The sequence below is a fragment of the Dendrobates tinctorius genome, unplaced genomic scaffold (genome assembly GCF_039654945.1).
Source record: "Dendrobates tinctorius isolate UK_male_01 unplaced genomic scaffold, ASM3965494v1 ptg000045l, whole genome shotgun sequence".
Lineage (NCBI taxonomy): Eukaryota > Metazoa > Chordata > Amphibia > Anura > Dendrobatidae > Dendrobates > Dendrobates tinctorius.
The window spans coordinates 9940431-9953591 of record NW_027361713.1 but is presented as its reverse complement, the minus strand read 5'-3'; positions in this window follow the sequence as shown (position 1 = coordinate 9953591).

The window sequence follows — 13161 nt, the reverse complement described above, 5'->3', positions numbered from 1 at the left end:
ATAGGTCCCAACCCCTCCCACCAGTGAGATAGACATCACATGGGCTGATCACGTGACCCTGACATCATCGCAGGTCCTGTCTTTAGGGAAAAACACGGCCAAACATTAATCTGCTGGGAGAAACATATCTCCCATCCAGTAAAACACCCTTTACTGTACCACAATATATATATATTCCTGAAGTCCTGGTATTTGATCATTCTGTCTCACAAAAATCAGAATAGAAAGCGATCAAAAAATGTCATGTCCCCGAAAATGGTACCAATAAAAAAGTCAGGTCAACCTGCAAATACCAAGCCTTCACATGACTCTGTCGGCCAAAATAAGGAAACATTATAGCTCTCCGTCCCGGTTCCACCCCTCAGGGTGTCTGGGATGCAGTTACTGACAGCTCAGCAGTCCAATCCCGTACAAGGGTGTGCTGAAGCTGTCAGTACATTGATTGACAGCATGGCCATCCAGTCTGCTTCAGGTGCATGCTGAGCTGTCAGTGTGTTTGTAGACGGTTCGACTAGCCAATCTGTGATTGGGAGGCATCGGCTGTCTCAGGTGTTCATTATCCCGGGTAATGGCGATGCCTACTTAACCGAACAGCTTCTCCCAGACCACTGCAAGACATACATTCATCTTGTGAGGTTTGTGCTGAGTGCTACCTGTGCCTTGAGTTCTATATGCTTGATCTGTTGCCTGACCTTGGACTTTGTACTGACAATCTGCCTGTTTAATCCTTTCAGCTCTGATCTGTTATTCTCCCGGTAGCCTGACCTTAGAATGTTACCCGACTATGCTTTTGTCTCTCCCTTCTATTTATGACAAACCCTCCTGGCTTCTGCCCTTGGACTCCTTGACCACTCTGACTTACGACTTGGCCGTGACAAGTGACTAGCGTCACACTCTCAAAATATAGTGATGCAAAAAGCGTCTTTTAGTGTGTGGCAGCTGCCAAACATAAAAACCCGATATAAATCTGCTATCGCTGTAATCGCATCGACCCAAAGAATAAAGTCATCTAGTCACTTATACTGCATGATGAACGGCGTAAAAAATAAATAAAACCAATTCTTCACATGCTGTTGATTTTTCCATTCTGCCTCCCAAAGATTTCAGAAAGGCTTGGCGCACATTTATCCTGCGCACTGCGCTGAGCGCTTACACCAGGGTTTCCATGTAAATCTCTGAAATAGGTGACTTAGATGGAACCCCAGGTGTAATATTCCCCAAAATGAGCCAGATGGAGGCACTGTGGATGCCATAAGACCTGTGATCTGACGGTGTCCGTCTTTTTAGTCATACATAAAAGTGCAGTCAGCCGGTTTTGTGCACCTCTGAAAAGAAGGACACTGCTGAACAGAGGCCAGATGAAGTTCAGAGTAACTCTGCTGCCTGGTTAGTGATGGTTAGTGATTGGTTGAAGCCATTTATTGTCAAATTACTGTGTTTTCTCTTTTTAAATCATGATGACAGTCCCAACATCCACATGACCCTGATCAAAAGTTCACATACCTCATTTCTTAATACCGTGCATTGCCCCATCTAACATCAATGACAGCTTTAAATCTTTTGTGGTAGTTGTGGATGAAGTTCTTTATTTTCTTAGATGGTAAAGCTGCCCACTCTTGGCAAAAAGCATCCAGTTCCTGTAAATTCCTGGGCTGTCTAGCATGAACTGCACACTTGAGATCTCCCCAGAGTGGCTCAATGATATTGAGGTCAGGAGACTGAGATGGCCACTCCAGAACCTTCACTTTGTTCTCAAGAGCCAACAAAAAGAGCAAAGTTCATCCGCATCACTGCAGCCACCAGGTACCCGGTCAGACGCCTCTCTCACAGCCAAACCAGACCTCACACTTTGCACTGACAAGGGGCAGTACCCTGAAACACAGTGTCTGTAAATTGAGATTCTGGCTTGGCTTTTATCCTAAGTCATGTAACAAGGATTGCTACTTCCAATAGGTGGCACTAGAGTTCTAGTCCTCTTCCTCTCTGAAGAGACAATTTTCATATTAAACAACATTTAGCACCCTCATGTTTGGCATTTCTGTAGTGATGAGAGTCAGCATAGTTTACAGGTGCATGTCTCCAGAAGCACGGGCTGGGCATAATGTAGTGGTGACTGCAATGTACTGGTTCCTACAGTGTATTGCCCACTACAACGTCAGTTTGCAATTTTCACTCAGCAACATCCACTGCTGTTTGTTTCTCGAAAACACCCATGGAGTCAAACTCGTCACTACAACTGTAGATAAATTCCCAAAGGGTTATAATTTCCAAAATGGGGTTACTCGAGGTTGGATTCTGCTTTTCTACCACTTAGGGGCTCTTTATATGGAATCTACAAACTAGTCTAGGAAAATCTGCGCTCCAGAAGGCAAAAAGTGCTCCTTCCCTCCAGAGTCTCTCCGTATGGCAAAGTAGTACTGTGCAGCCACATATGGGGTATTTCTACATTCAGCAGAAATTGTGGGGCAAGTTTTGGTGTCATTTATACCCATTTCCCAGTATTAAAATGTAAAATTTGGAGCTAACACACAATCTTGGTAGTAAAAATGTAATTTTTTTTTCCTCACTGCCCAATTGTATAAAGTCTGTAACACACCTGTGGCGTCAATATAATCACTGTGGCGTCAATATAACCACCCCTAGATGAATTCATTGAGGTTTAGTTCGTAAAATCGGGTCACTTATGGGGGACGCTGCTGTTCTGGCACCTCAGTGGCTCTGTCAATGTAACATGGCCCCCTCAAACAAGTGCAGCAAAATCTGCACTGTAAGGGCTCATCCTCACTTGCGAGAGACTCGCACGATTCTCATGTGAGTCTCTCGCATGAAAATCTGGCACTGCCATCGGCACTCGGACCGGAGTGTGCAGCTACATGTATTTCTATGCAGCCGCACACTCTGGTCCCAGTGCCGGCGGCAGTGCCAGGTTTTCATGCGAGAGACTCGCATAAGAATCGTGCGAGTTTCTCGCAAGTGAGTATGAGCCCTAACATAGAGTTTCTTCCCTTCTGAGCTTTGCACTGTCTCAAAAGTAGTTTTCGACCACATATGGGGTATATGTGAACTCAGGAGAAATTGCACAACAAACTTTGGGGTCCATTTTCCTTTTGCCCTTATGAAAATACAAAATTTTTAGCTAAAAAAGATTTTTGTGGGAAAAAGTGTGATTTTTTTTATTTTCATGACTTAACGTTATAAACTTCTGTGAGGCACCTGGGGGTTCAAGGTGCTCAATACACTTCTAGATAAGGTCTCAAAGGGATCTAATATCCAAAATGGTGTCTCTTGTGGGGTGTTTCCTAGGCACATAAGGGACTCTGCAAAGACGACATGGTATCTGCTGATTATTACATTCAAAAAGTCAAATGGCGCTCTTTCTAAGCCCTGCCATGTGCCCATACAGTAGTATTCCTCCACATATGTGGTATCGGTGTACTCAGGATAAATTGTATAACAAATACTATGAAGCAATTTCTCCTGTTACCCTTATGAAAATGCAAAATATGGAGCTAAAAAAAAAATTATTTTGGAAAATAAGATTTTTTTTATTTCCACGGCCCTATGTTATCAACTTCTGTGAAGCATCTATGGGTTCAAGGTGCTCAATACACATCTAGATAAATTCCCTGAGGGGTCTAGTTTCCAAATTGGTGTAACTTTTACGGGGTTTCCACTGTTTAGGCACATCAGGGGCGCTTCAAATGCGACATGGCAACCACTAATTATTCCAGCATATTTTACATTCAAAAAGTCAAATGGCGCTCCTTTCTTGCCAAGCCCTTCCGTGCACCCAAACAGTTGTTCTCCTCCACATATTGGGTATCTTTGCACTCAAGAGAAATTGCACAACAAATTATATAGAGCAATTTACAAAATTTGTAGCTAAAAAATATTTTTGTGGAAAATTATTTTCATGGCTTAATGTTATAAACTTCTGTGAAGCACCTGGGGGTTCAATGTGCTCAGTACACATCAAGATAAGTTCCCTAAGGGGTCTAGTTTCCAAAATGTTGTCACTTGTTGGGAGTTTCCACTGTTTAGGCACATTAAGGGTTCTCCAAATGCGACATGGTGACTGCTAATTATGCCAGCAAATTTTACATTCAAAAAGTGAAGTGGAGCTCCTTCCCTTTTGAGCCCTGCCATGCGCCCAAACAGTAGATTTAACCCACATATGGAGTATTAGCATGTTCAGGAGAAATTGCACAACAACATCTATGGTCCATTTTCTCCCGTTACCCTTGCAAAAATAAAAAAAATTTGGTCTAAAGGAAAATTTTTGTGAAAGAAAAGTCCAAAAATTCCTGTGACGCACCTGAAGGGTTAATAAACTTCTTGAATGTGGTTTTGAGTTCCTTGAGGGGTGCAGTTTTTAGTATTTTCTTTCATATAGGCCCCTCAAAGTCAGTTTAAATGTGAGGTGGTCCCTAAAAAAAGGTTTTGAAAATTTTGTTGTAAAAGTGAGAAATCGTTGGTCAACTTTTAACCCGTAAAACTTTCTAACAAAAAAAATATTTTTCCAAAATTGTGCTGATGTAAAGTAGACATGTGGGAAATGTTATTTATTAACTATTTTGTGCTATATGACTCTCTGATTTAAGGGCATAAAATTTAAAAGTTTGAAAATTGCGACATTTTCAAAATTTTTGCCAAATTTCCATTTTTTTAACAAATAAACGTAAGCCATATCAAATAAATTTTTACCAATATCATAAAGTACAATATGTCACGAGAAAACAGTCTCAGAATCACCAGGATCCGTTGAAGCATTCTAGAGTTATGACCTCATAAAATGACACTGGTCAGAATTGTAAAAATTGACCTGGTCAGGAAGGAGAAAACAGGTTTTGGGGTGAAGGAGTTAAAAAGTGAAAACACAGTAGCTTGACAATAAGGGTATGTGCACACGTTGCAGATTTTGATGCGTTTCTGCAACGTTTTTGGAAGCGTGGAATTGCATCAAATCCGCAGTGTAGAGTGCACACAATTTTAATCAATGGGAAATCCAAAAATGCTGTGCACATGCTGCGGAAAAATCTGTGTTTATTTTCCGCAGTATGTCAATTTTTTGTGCGGATCTGCAGTGTTTCTGCACCCATTGACTTGCATTGAGTCAGACACATCCGCAGCAAAACTGCAGATGTAAAAAAGATCTGCGGTTTTGCTGCGGATGTGAGAAATGCTGCGGATCGGAAGGAGTGAAGTGTGTGGGCGGAGAATGTGTGCGTGTTTGTGTTCAGGCGGGGTCAGCGTGTATGTGTGTGTCGGTGTCTGCGTGAATCTGTGTGTGGGTCTGCGGGGCTGTGTGACGGGTCGGCGGGACTGTGTGCGGTGTCGGCAGGGCTGTGTGCGGGGTCTGTGGGGATCTGGGGGCTGTGTGTGTGTATATGCAGGCATTGTCCGATGGGACTACAAGTCCCATCCGGCTATGCCTGCTACAGTGACAATGAGTGACACATTAGCCAATGATGGGACAGGAGTAGTAGTCGTTGTGGGACAATCCTTATTAAAGAGGGACTGCTTCGGACGAGTAGTATACTGTTGGTTTGTTTTTTTATTTTATTTTCCAGGACACGATGGCTTCAAATGGATTTAGGCGTGTAATAAAAATAATGAAAGATTAATAATGGATAGGTGTCTTATTGACGCCTCTCCATTATTAACCGGGCTAAATGTCACCATACAATAGCAAGGTGACATTAACCCCTTATTACCCCATATGCTACCGCTACACGGCAGTGGGATGAGAGAGGCTAAGTGCCAGAATTGGCGCATCGTACAGATGTGCCATTTCTGGGGTGGCTGTGGGCTGGTATTTGTAGCCAGGGGAGCCAATAACCATGGCCCCTTCCTAAGCTATGAATATCAGCCCGCAGATGTCTGCGTAGCCTTTCTGCGTAGCTATTTTAATAGCTAGTAAAGGCTAGGCAGACAGCTGCGGGCTGATATTCATAGCCTGGGAAGGGGCCATGGGTATTTCCTCCTTCCCAGGCTACAAATATTGGCCCCCGGCATCTTTAATTTTGAAAAAAAAAGGGAAAAAAAATGGCGTGGGCTCACGTGCAATTTTCTGCGCGAGAGAGGGAAAGCCGATGGCCGGGGGCCAATATTTGGACAAAGCATTTCAAAGCGAAACGCGCGTCGGGTGTGGTGGGTTCCCCGGGTGTCACCTCTAGGTAACTATACCTTCTTATATGTATGTATATTTGACCGGTGAATGCATTTTCTTCTGTTTGGCATTAGTATTTGAACCACCATTGTGTATTCCTTGATATTTCTATTTGCTCCTTGCAACTGGGAGCACTTTTTTTTCATATACTGTCATTTATGTTAGTTTAGCATCTTGTGCTTTTATACTTAACTATTTTACTCACTATGTGCCCCTTGTTGCATGTAACAGGTGAATTATTATGTATATTATCTTGATGGATAGTGCCAAAATCTGATGTGCATAATAGTAAAAAAAAACAATCTTGTTGATATATTTTTTGTACATTCTATTTTGAGGGTCGTCTCCTGGGTATACCCACCTTCTTTTTTACTGTATGTGGTATCTACATTTTGCTTTTATTGCTTTATTGTTTTTCTAATAAAGATCATGTTGTGTATTATGATATGGCCCTGTGTGAAGCTTTTTTGTCAGTTTTCTGATATATTCTTGCTTTATGGCCTTATATGAGGGATATGCTTAGGTGTTTCTTGCTATTGTAAGGTAACATTAAGCCCAGTTAATAATGGAGAGGCGTCAATAAGACACCTATCCATTATTAATCTTATATTAATAAAGGGTTAAAAAAACACATAAGAATAAAGTATTTTAATTAAATAAAACACGACACATTTTTTCAAAATTTTTACTGTCGAAGCCATCGATCACTTGCAAAAAAAATAAAAAAACAAGCCAACTCCCTATCCAATGTAATCCCATTAATAACGATTGTCCCACGACGATCTCCCCTATAGAGCTGTCACATCAGCAGATGTGACCTCTCTATAGGCCTCCGATGACACACTGACTGGAGATAACCCTCCCTCAGTGTGTCATCGGAGATAAGCCGCTCGCTTTACGGCACTACAGCGTGAGAAAATTCTCATGCTGTTGTGCTGCAAAGTGACAGGTTATCTATCGGCAGCGGAGTGATACAATGTGGAGGATTATCTGTCGTCATTGTATCACTGGAGCCCCTGTAGAGCAGTCGCATCAGCTGACGTGACAGCTCTCCACAGGAGATCATCGTGGGACAATCGTATTAATTGGATTATGTCGGACACAGGGAGTATATTGTTGGTTTATTATTTTAATTTTTTTACAGGTGATCGAGGGTTTCTGGGATTAGGTGTAGATGGTGAGTATGGGCTATATATGTGTATTTTTTTTTTACATTCAACTCATTAGCCTACTACAACATTAGACTTCTACTGTCCCATCATTGGCTAATGTGTCAATCAATCACTGTCACTGTAGCAGGCATAGCCCGATGGGACTGCATACACACACACAAACACACACAGGCCCCCACACAGACCCCCGCACAGCCCCGCATACCCTCGCACAGCCCCACAGACCCCTGCATACTCCCGCACAGACCTCCGCACAGCCCCACGCAGACCCCTGCACAGACCCACATACCCCCACACAGACCGGCGCACAGCCCCGCATACCCCCGCACAGCCCCGCAGACCCCCACACAGCCCCACATACCCCCACACAGACCGGCGCACAGCCTCGCAGACCCATGCACAGTCCCGCAGACCCTCCCACACACACGCACACACGCATAGCTCGTACACACCATACATGCACACAGTGTTGGAGAATACGGTTAAAAAAAATGGTATCCGTCGCCGTATTCCGTCATTTGTCGGACAGTGATGGATCCATCGCCCATAGGCTTCCATTCTAGCAAAAATCGGACAGCGGCGTATTTTTCGACGTAGGCAAAAAATGGTCCTATGTCCGTTGTTTCCATCCGACGGACAAAGAATTTCTGACGGATCCGTCGAACGATGGATAAAATGTGCAGCCATCCGTCGCAATCTGTCGCTAATACAAGTCTATGAGAAAAAAACGGATCCAGCGGCATCAGTCGCCAGATCCGTTTTTTTCAAAATTTGACGGATTGTGACTGATGGCAAAAAACTGATGTGTGAAAGAGGCCTTAAAGGGAACGTGCCAGCAGGATTGTGCTGAGTAACCTAGAGATTGTGTCAGATCAGCATTATACTCATTAAAATCATACCTTGGTTGATGAAATCCAGTGGCGGTTGTTTAATCTTTATTTTCACTTTTCAGTTAATGATTTTCTGGTGCTTCTGGATGGCTTGTGGGGTGGTCTTCATGTGGTGCTCTGCTTAGGTATTCACCAATATGGCTTCTGACAGGTCACTGATCCCTCAGTGACCTGCCCCCTAGTTTACATAATAAATATTAAATATATTTACGCTCTATTAATTGGCCTCCCCATTACTTGACTTTCCCCTCTCCAGTCCATACTTAATGCAGCAGCCAGGGTCATCCATCTGGCTAATCGGTACTCGGACGCGTCCGCTCTTCGCCAATCGTTACACTGGCTGCCCATTCATTATAGGATCCAATTCAAAGTACTTGTTCTCACCCACAAAGCTCTCCACAGTGCGGCACCCCCCTACATCTCCTCCCTCATTTCTATCGGCCTAGCCGCCAGCTGCGCTCTGCAAAAGACTTTCGACTAACCTCTGCACTAATCCGCACCTCCTACTCCCGACTCCAAGGGTACCGTCACATTTAACGATGCACCAGTGATCCCGACAACGATATGACGTGGTGAGGATCGCTGGTGCATCGCTAAATGGTCGCTAGTGAGCTGCCAAACAGGCAGATCTCAACAGCGATGCAGCAGCGGTCGCCGGTAGTTACTTATCTGTCAGACGCGGCGATGAAGACGTCCTCCCGCCTGCGTCCACGCGTCGCTTGTCGGCGCCAGCAGGAAGCACAGCAGGAAGCAGCCGATGAGAAACGGCCCAGGACATTCTCGTGCGATCAGCGATAGACAACGGGGGAGCCAGTCGGAGGTATCACACATAGCGATATCGCTAGCAATATCGCTGCCGCGTCACAAAATCGGTGACGCTTAAGCAATATCTCTAGCGATCTCGCTTAGTGCGACGGGGCCTCAAGACTTCTCCCGCGCTGCGCCAATCCTCTGGAAAGCTCTACCCCAAGAAATTAGGACTATCCACAGTTTGCACAGTTTGAGGCTGAGTGCAGATGTACTTTTTGGCCCTGCGGAATGTAAGAAATCCGCAGGTCAAATGACCTGCATTTTCCTGCGGATTTCTTCCATTTTTCATGCGGTTTTCATGCGTTTTTTGTGCGGTTTTCCATCGCGGTTTTCCCCCTGCGGATTTGGTGACAGGGGAGATGGAAAACCGCACAAAAGAAGCAACATGCTGCTGATTTTGTACCTCGGGAAAACCGCACGGAAAAATCCGCAGCGTCAGCACAGCGGTTTTTTTTTTCCATTGATTTTAAGGCTACTGTACATCACAATGCAGATATGCAACGTTTCTGCGCGGTAAAATCCACTGCGGAACCGCAGCAAATCTGCATCGTGTGCACACAGCCTTAGGCGCGTGCACACAGCCTTAGGCGCTCCCTCAAAACACATCTGTTCAGAGCAGCCTATCACGTTCACTAATCAAAGTCATTTTATGTGTAAGTGTGTGTGTGTAGCCCATTCACTATCTCTATCCCCTACCTTCTCAAGATGGCTGGACCATCATTGTAAATACATCATTGTAAATACACACCTGTACTTTGTATCTCCCCCACTTTTGTAGACTGTAAGCTCTCACGAGCAGGGTCATCTTATTTTACTTTAATTATTGTATTTTTAACGTTGTTTTGAAACTGTTAAACTGTAAAGCGCTGCGGAATATTTTGGCGCTATATAAATAGAGATTATTATTATTATTATATTGCTTTGAAAAATAAAAACCTTCTGCGGGCAGGCGCCAGTGGTGGTGCCTGTGTTGCACCATGATCAACCATGTAAGATGTATATAATTAATTTGTTTGATGTATTCCTAATATTCATTTAAAAAAATTCTGTTTGAAAATGGCGCTGGCCGTGTCTGCGCAGTAGCAGTTATTGGTGCGCCGATAGCTGCTACTGCGCAGACGCCGGCGGCGCTATCTTGCTAAAGAAAAAAAAATTCCTCCTCCAAGAATGCGCCACAATTGATAGCTGTATTTACGGTGATTAATTGGCCCCGATCCAAAACCAGTCAGGGACAATGATGCAGGGTGTCAGCTGTCATATATAGTTGTCTCCTGTGGGATTTTTGTCCACAGGGGGCACTATTTACTTATTTTTTATCACCATTTTAAAACAGTGATGATGAATAAAGGGGGTTTTACACATAGCGATATCGCTAGTGATATCGCTATGTGTGATACTTACCTCCGACCGGCTCCCCCGCTGTCCATAGCTGATCGCGCGAGAATGTCCGGCTCCATTTCTCGTCGTCAGCTTCCTGCTGGGCTTCCTGCTGGGCTTCCTGCTGTGATGACGAGCGACGCGTGGAGACGGGCGGGAGGACGTCAGGATCGCTGTGTGTGAAAGGTGAGTATCGTGCGCTGCGTCGCTGCTGCATCGCTGTGAGGTCTGCCTGTGTGACAGCTCACTAGCGATCATTTAGCGATGCACCAGTGATCCTGACCGGGGCAGATTGCTGGTGCATTGCTAAATGTAAAGGGGCCTCCACTTTAATGCATATCAGCGGAGTTTAAGGGGTTGAAGGGAAAATAAAATTATTGGCAACATTTATTTTTCATGTTATGGTCTGTATTATAAAGACAAAATTAGTAATCTTGCAGTTTTTCACACTGATTCCTGGAGCTTTTTACATTCATACTTATTGTCTTTTTAAGAAGTTTTCAGCAGGCTCCTTATCATTACCTGCAGGATTGCAATGACAGTTAACTCCTGTATATACATGTAAGGCCTCTTTCAAACATCCTCGTCTCTGGTACGTGTGGTGACAGTTTTAACACGTACCGGAGACACATACTTATGTAGACCCATTCAAATGAATTGATCTGTGCACATTTCAGTGTGTTTCCATGGACCATGTGTCCGTGGGCAAAACACGCTGACATGTCCGATTTTTGCCGTCAGCACGGATGGCAAAACATCTCGCACACGTGCACACGGAGAACACACATTGATGTCCTCCATGTTTCACGCATCGACACCGGGAAAGAAGCACTACAGTAAGCGCTCTTCCCCGGCCGCAGGTGCTGAAGATGGCTCTCATTTTCCCCTGCTCTGCCAGCGAGCAGAGGAGAATGATGAGCCTTACATTAAAGTCCGAATGACAGCAGGTGGGGACTTTTGAGACTCTTACCCCCATCATCCGACACCTGCTGTCACTAATAACAGTAACAGCATATGCGGATGATCGGGGTATTCCACAGCCCCCACCTGCTGTTTTTAAGACTTTAATATAACTCTCATCATTCTCCTCTGCTCGCTGGCTGAGCAGGGGAGAATGATGAAAGCCAGCTTCAGCACCTGCCGCCGGGGAACAGCGCTTAATGTAGCGCTTCTTCCCCGGCGGCTGTGCGTGTGGTACTGATGCGGCACACGGTTGCCACATGTGAGCCACACGTAGTACACACACGGACACGGATATCTCCAGTACCAGTTTCTTCCGGTACCGGAAATAAAGGGACGTGTGAAAGAGGCCTAACACAGGATTGACAATGAGTGATATCGCAGTTGACCCTGTTTCCCCTCCTTTCACAATGACTTTTAGGCCACTTACATACTTGAGTATTTGGTGAGTTTTTACATCAGTATTTGTTAGCAAAAACTAGGAGTAAGTAAATAATGCAGAAGTGTTACATGTTTCTATTATACTTTCACTCTGATTGTTCCACTTCTGGTACTTCTGGTTTTGGCTTACAAATACTGAGATAAAAAACTCACCAAATACTCAAAGTGTGCATATGGCCTTACACACACTTATTAGGCTCTTCAATACCAAAAATAAAGTCAGAATATATTCATTGTTGCTAATGTACAAGAGTTGCATCCTGAAACAACTGGAAGTCAGAATATAAAAAAGCCCCAGTGCAGTGGCCAGTGTGAAAATTTGCAAAATTTCTATTTGATTATTGTTAATATAGATTGTAAAGTGGAAAAAAAATCACAAATAAAAAAATAAATTTCACAAAAAAGCCTGATTTCCCTTAAAATTGGATTTGATGCCAATTGACATAATTTACCACAATCAGAATCAGATATGAAAATATAAGTTAGGTGTCACAATAATAGGAGACAAGTTTCTTCTCCAATCCACATTTTTTATTTCTTTTCAGTAGACATGATAACCATAAACTTTGGCCCATTTTCTTCAGCTGTCTTAATGAATGGAAAACTGTAGTAAAATATGCCTAAATTATTAATAACTGCCTCTTAATAAATTAGGAGGATTTACAACTGACAAGAACCTCTGCCAAAAATTATGCTCAAGCCATTTCTGGTATAATTTCAGCCACCAAGGTGGTATAAATTGTGATGAATTTGCTAGGTGTAGTTTTTCACACCCCATTCCAGTACCTCTCTCCTCTCACTGGGACTGGAATAAAAACACCAAAAGCCACAAAAATGCTGTGATAGTTATAAATTACATCCTTGTCTAGATGACCACATATGCATAATAACTGAGATATATAACAAAAGCATTTTGTTGGGTCCTTTTATAAAATGTCAGATCTAGATATCACAATGTCTCTTCAGAGAGGAAGAGAACTAGAACTCTAGTGCCACCTATTGGAGGTAGCAATCCTAAAAGTCAATGTTGACCCTTTAACGAGCATAGTTACATGACTTAGGATAAAAGCCAAGCCAGAATCTCCATTTGCAGACACTGTGTTTCGGGGTACTGCCCCTCATCAGTACAAAGTGGGAGAAGATCTGGTTTGGCTGTGAGAGAGGCGTCTGACCGACATCCAAGAAGTATCATTTCTCCTTGCGGAGAATGACATGCTAAGCATGTCGAGGTGAGGAGACTTAAAGCCGCAATGCTCCTCTGGGAAATATGCTAATTATGCAAATTGTCTCTTCAGAGAGGAAGAGAACTAGAACTCTAGTGCCACCTATTGGAGGTAGCAAT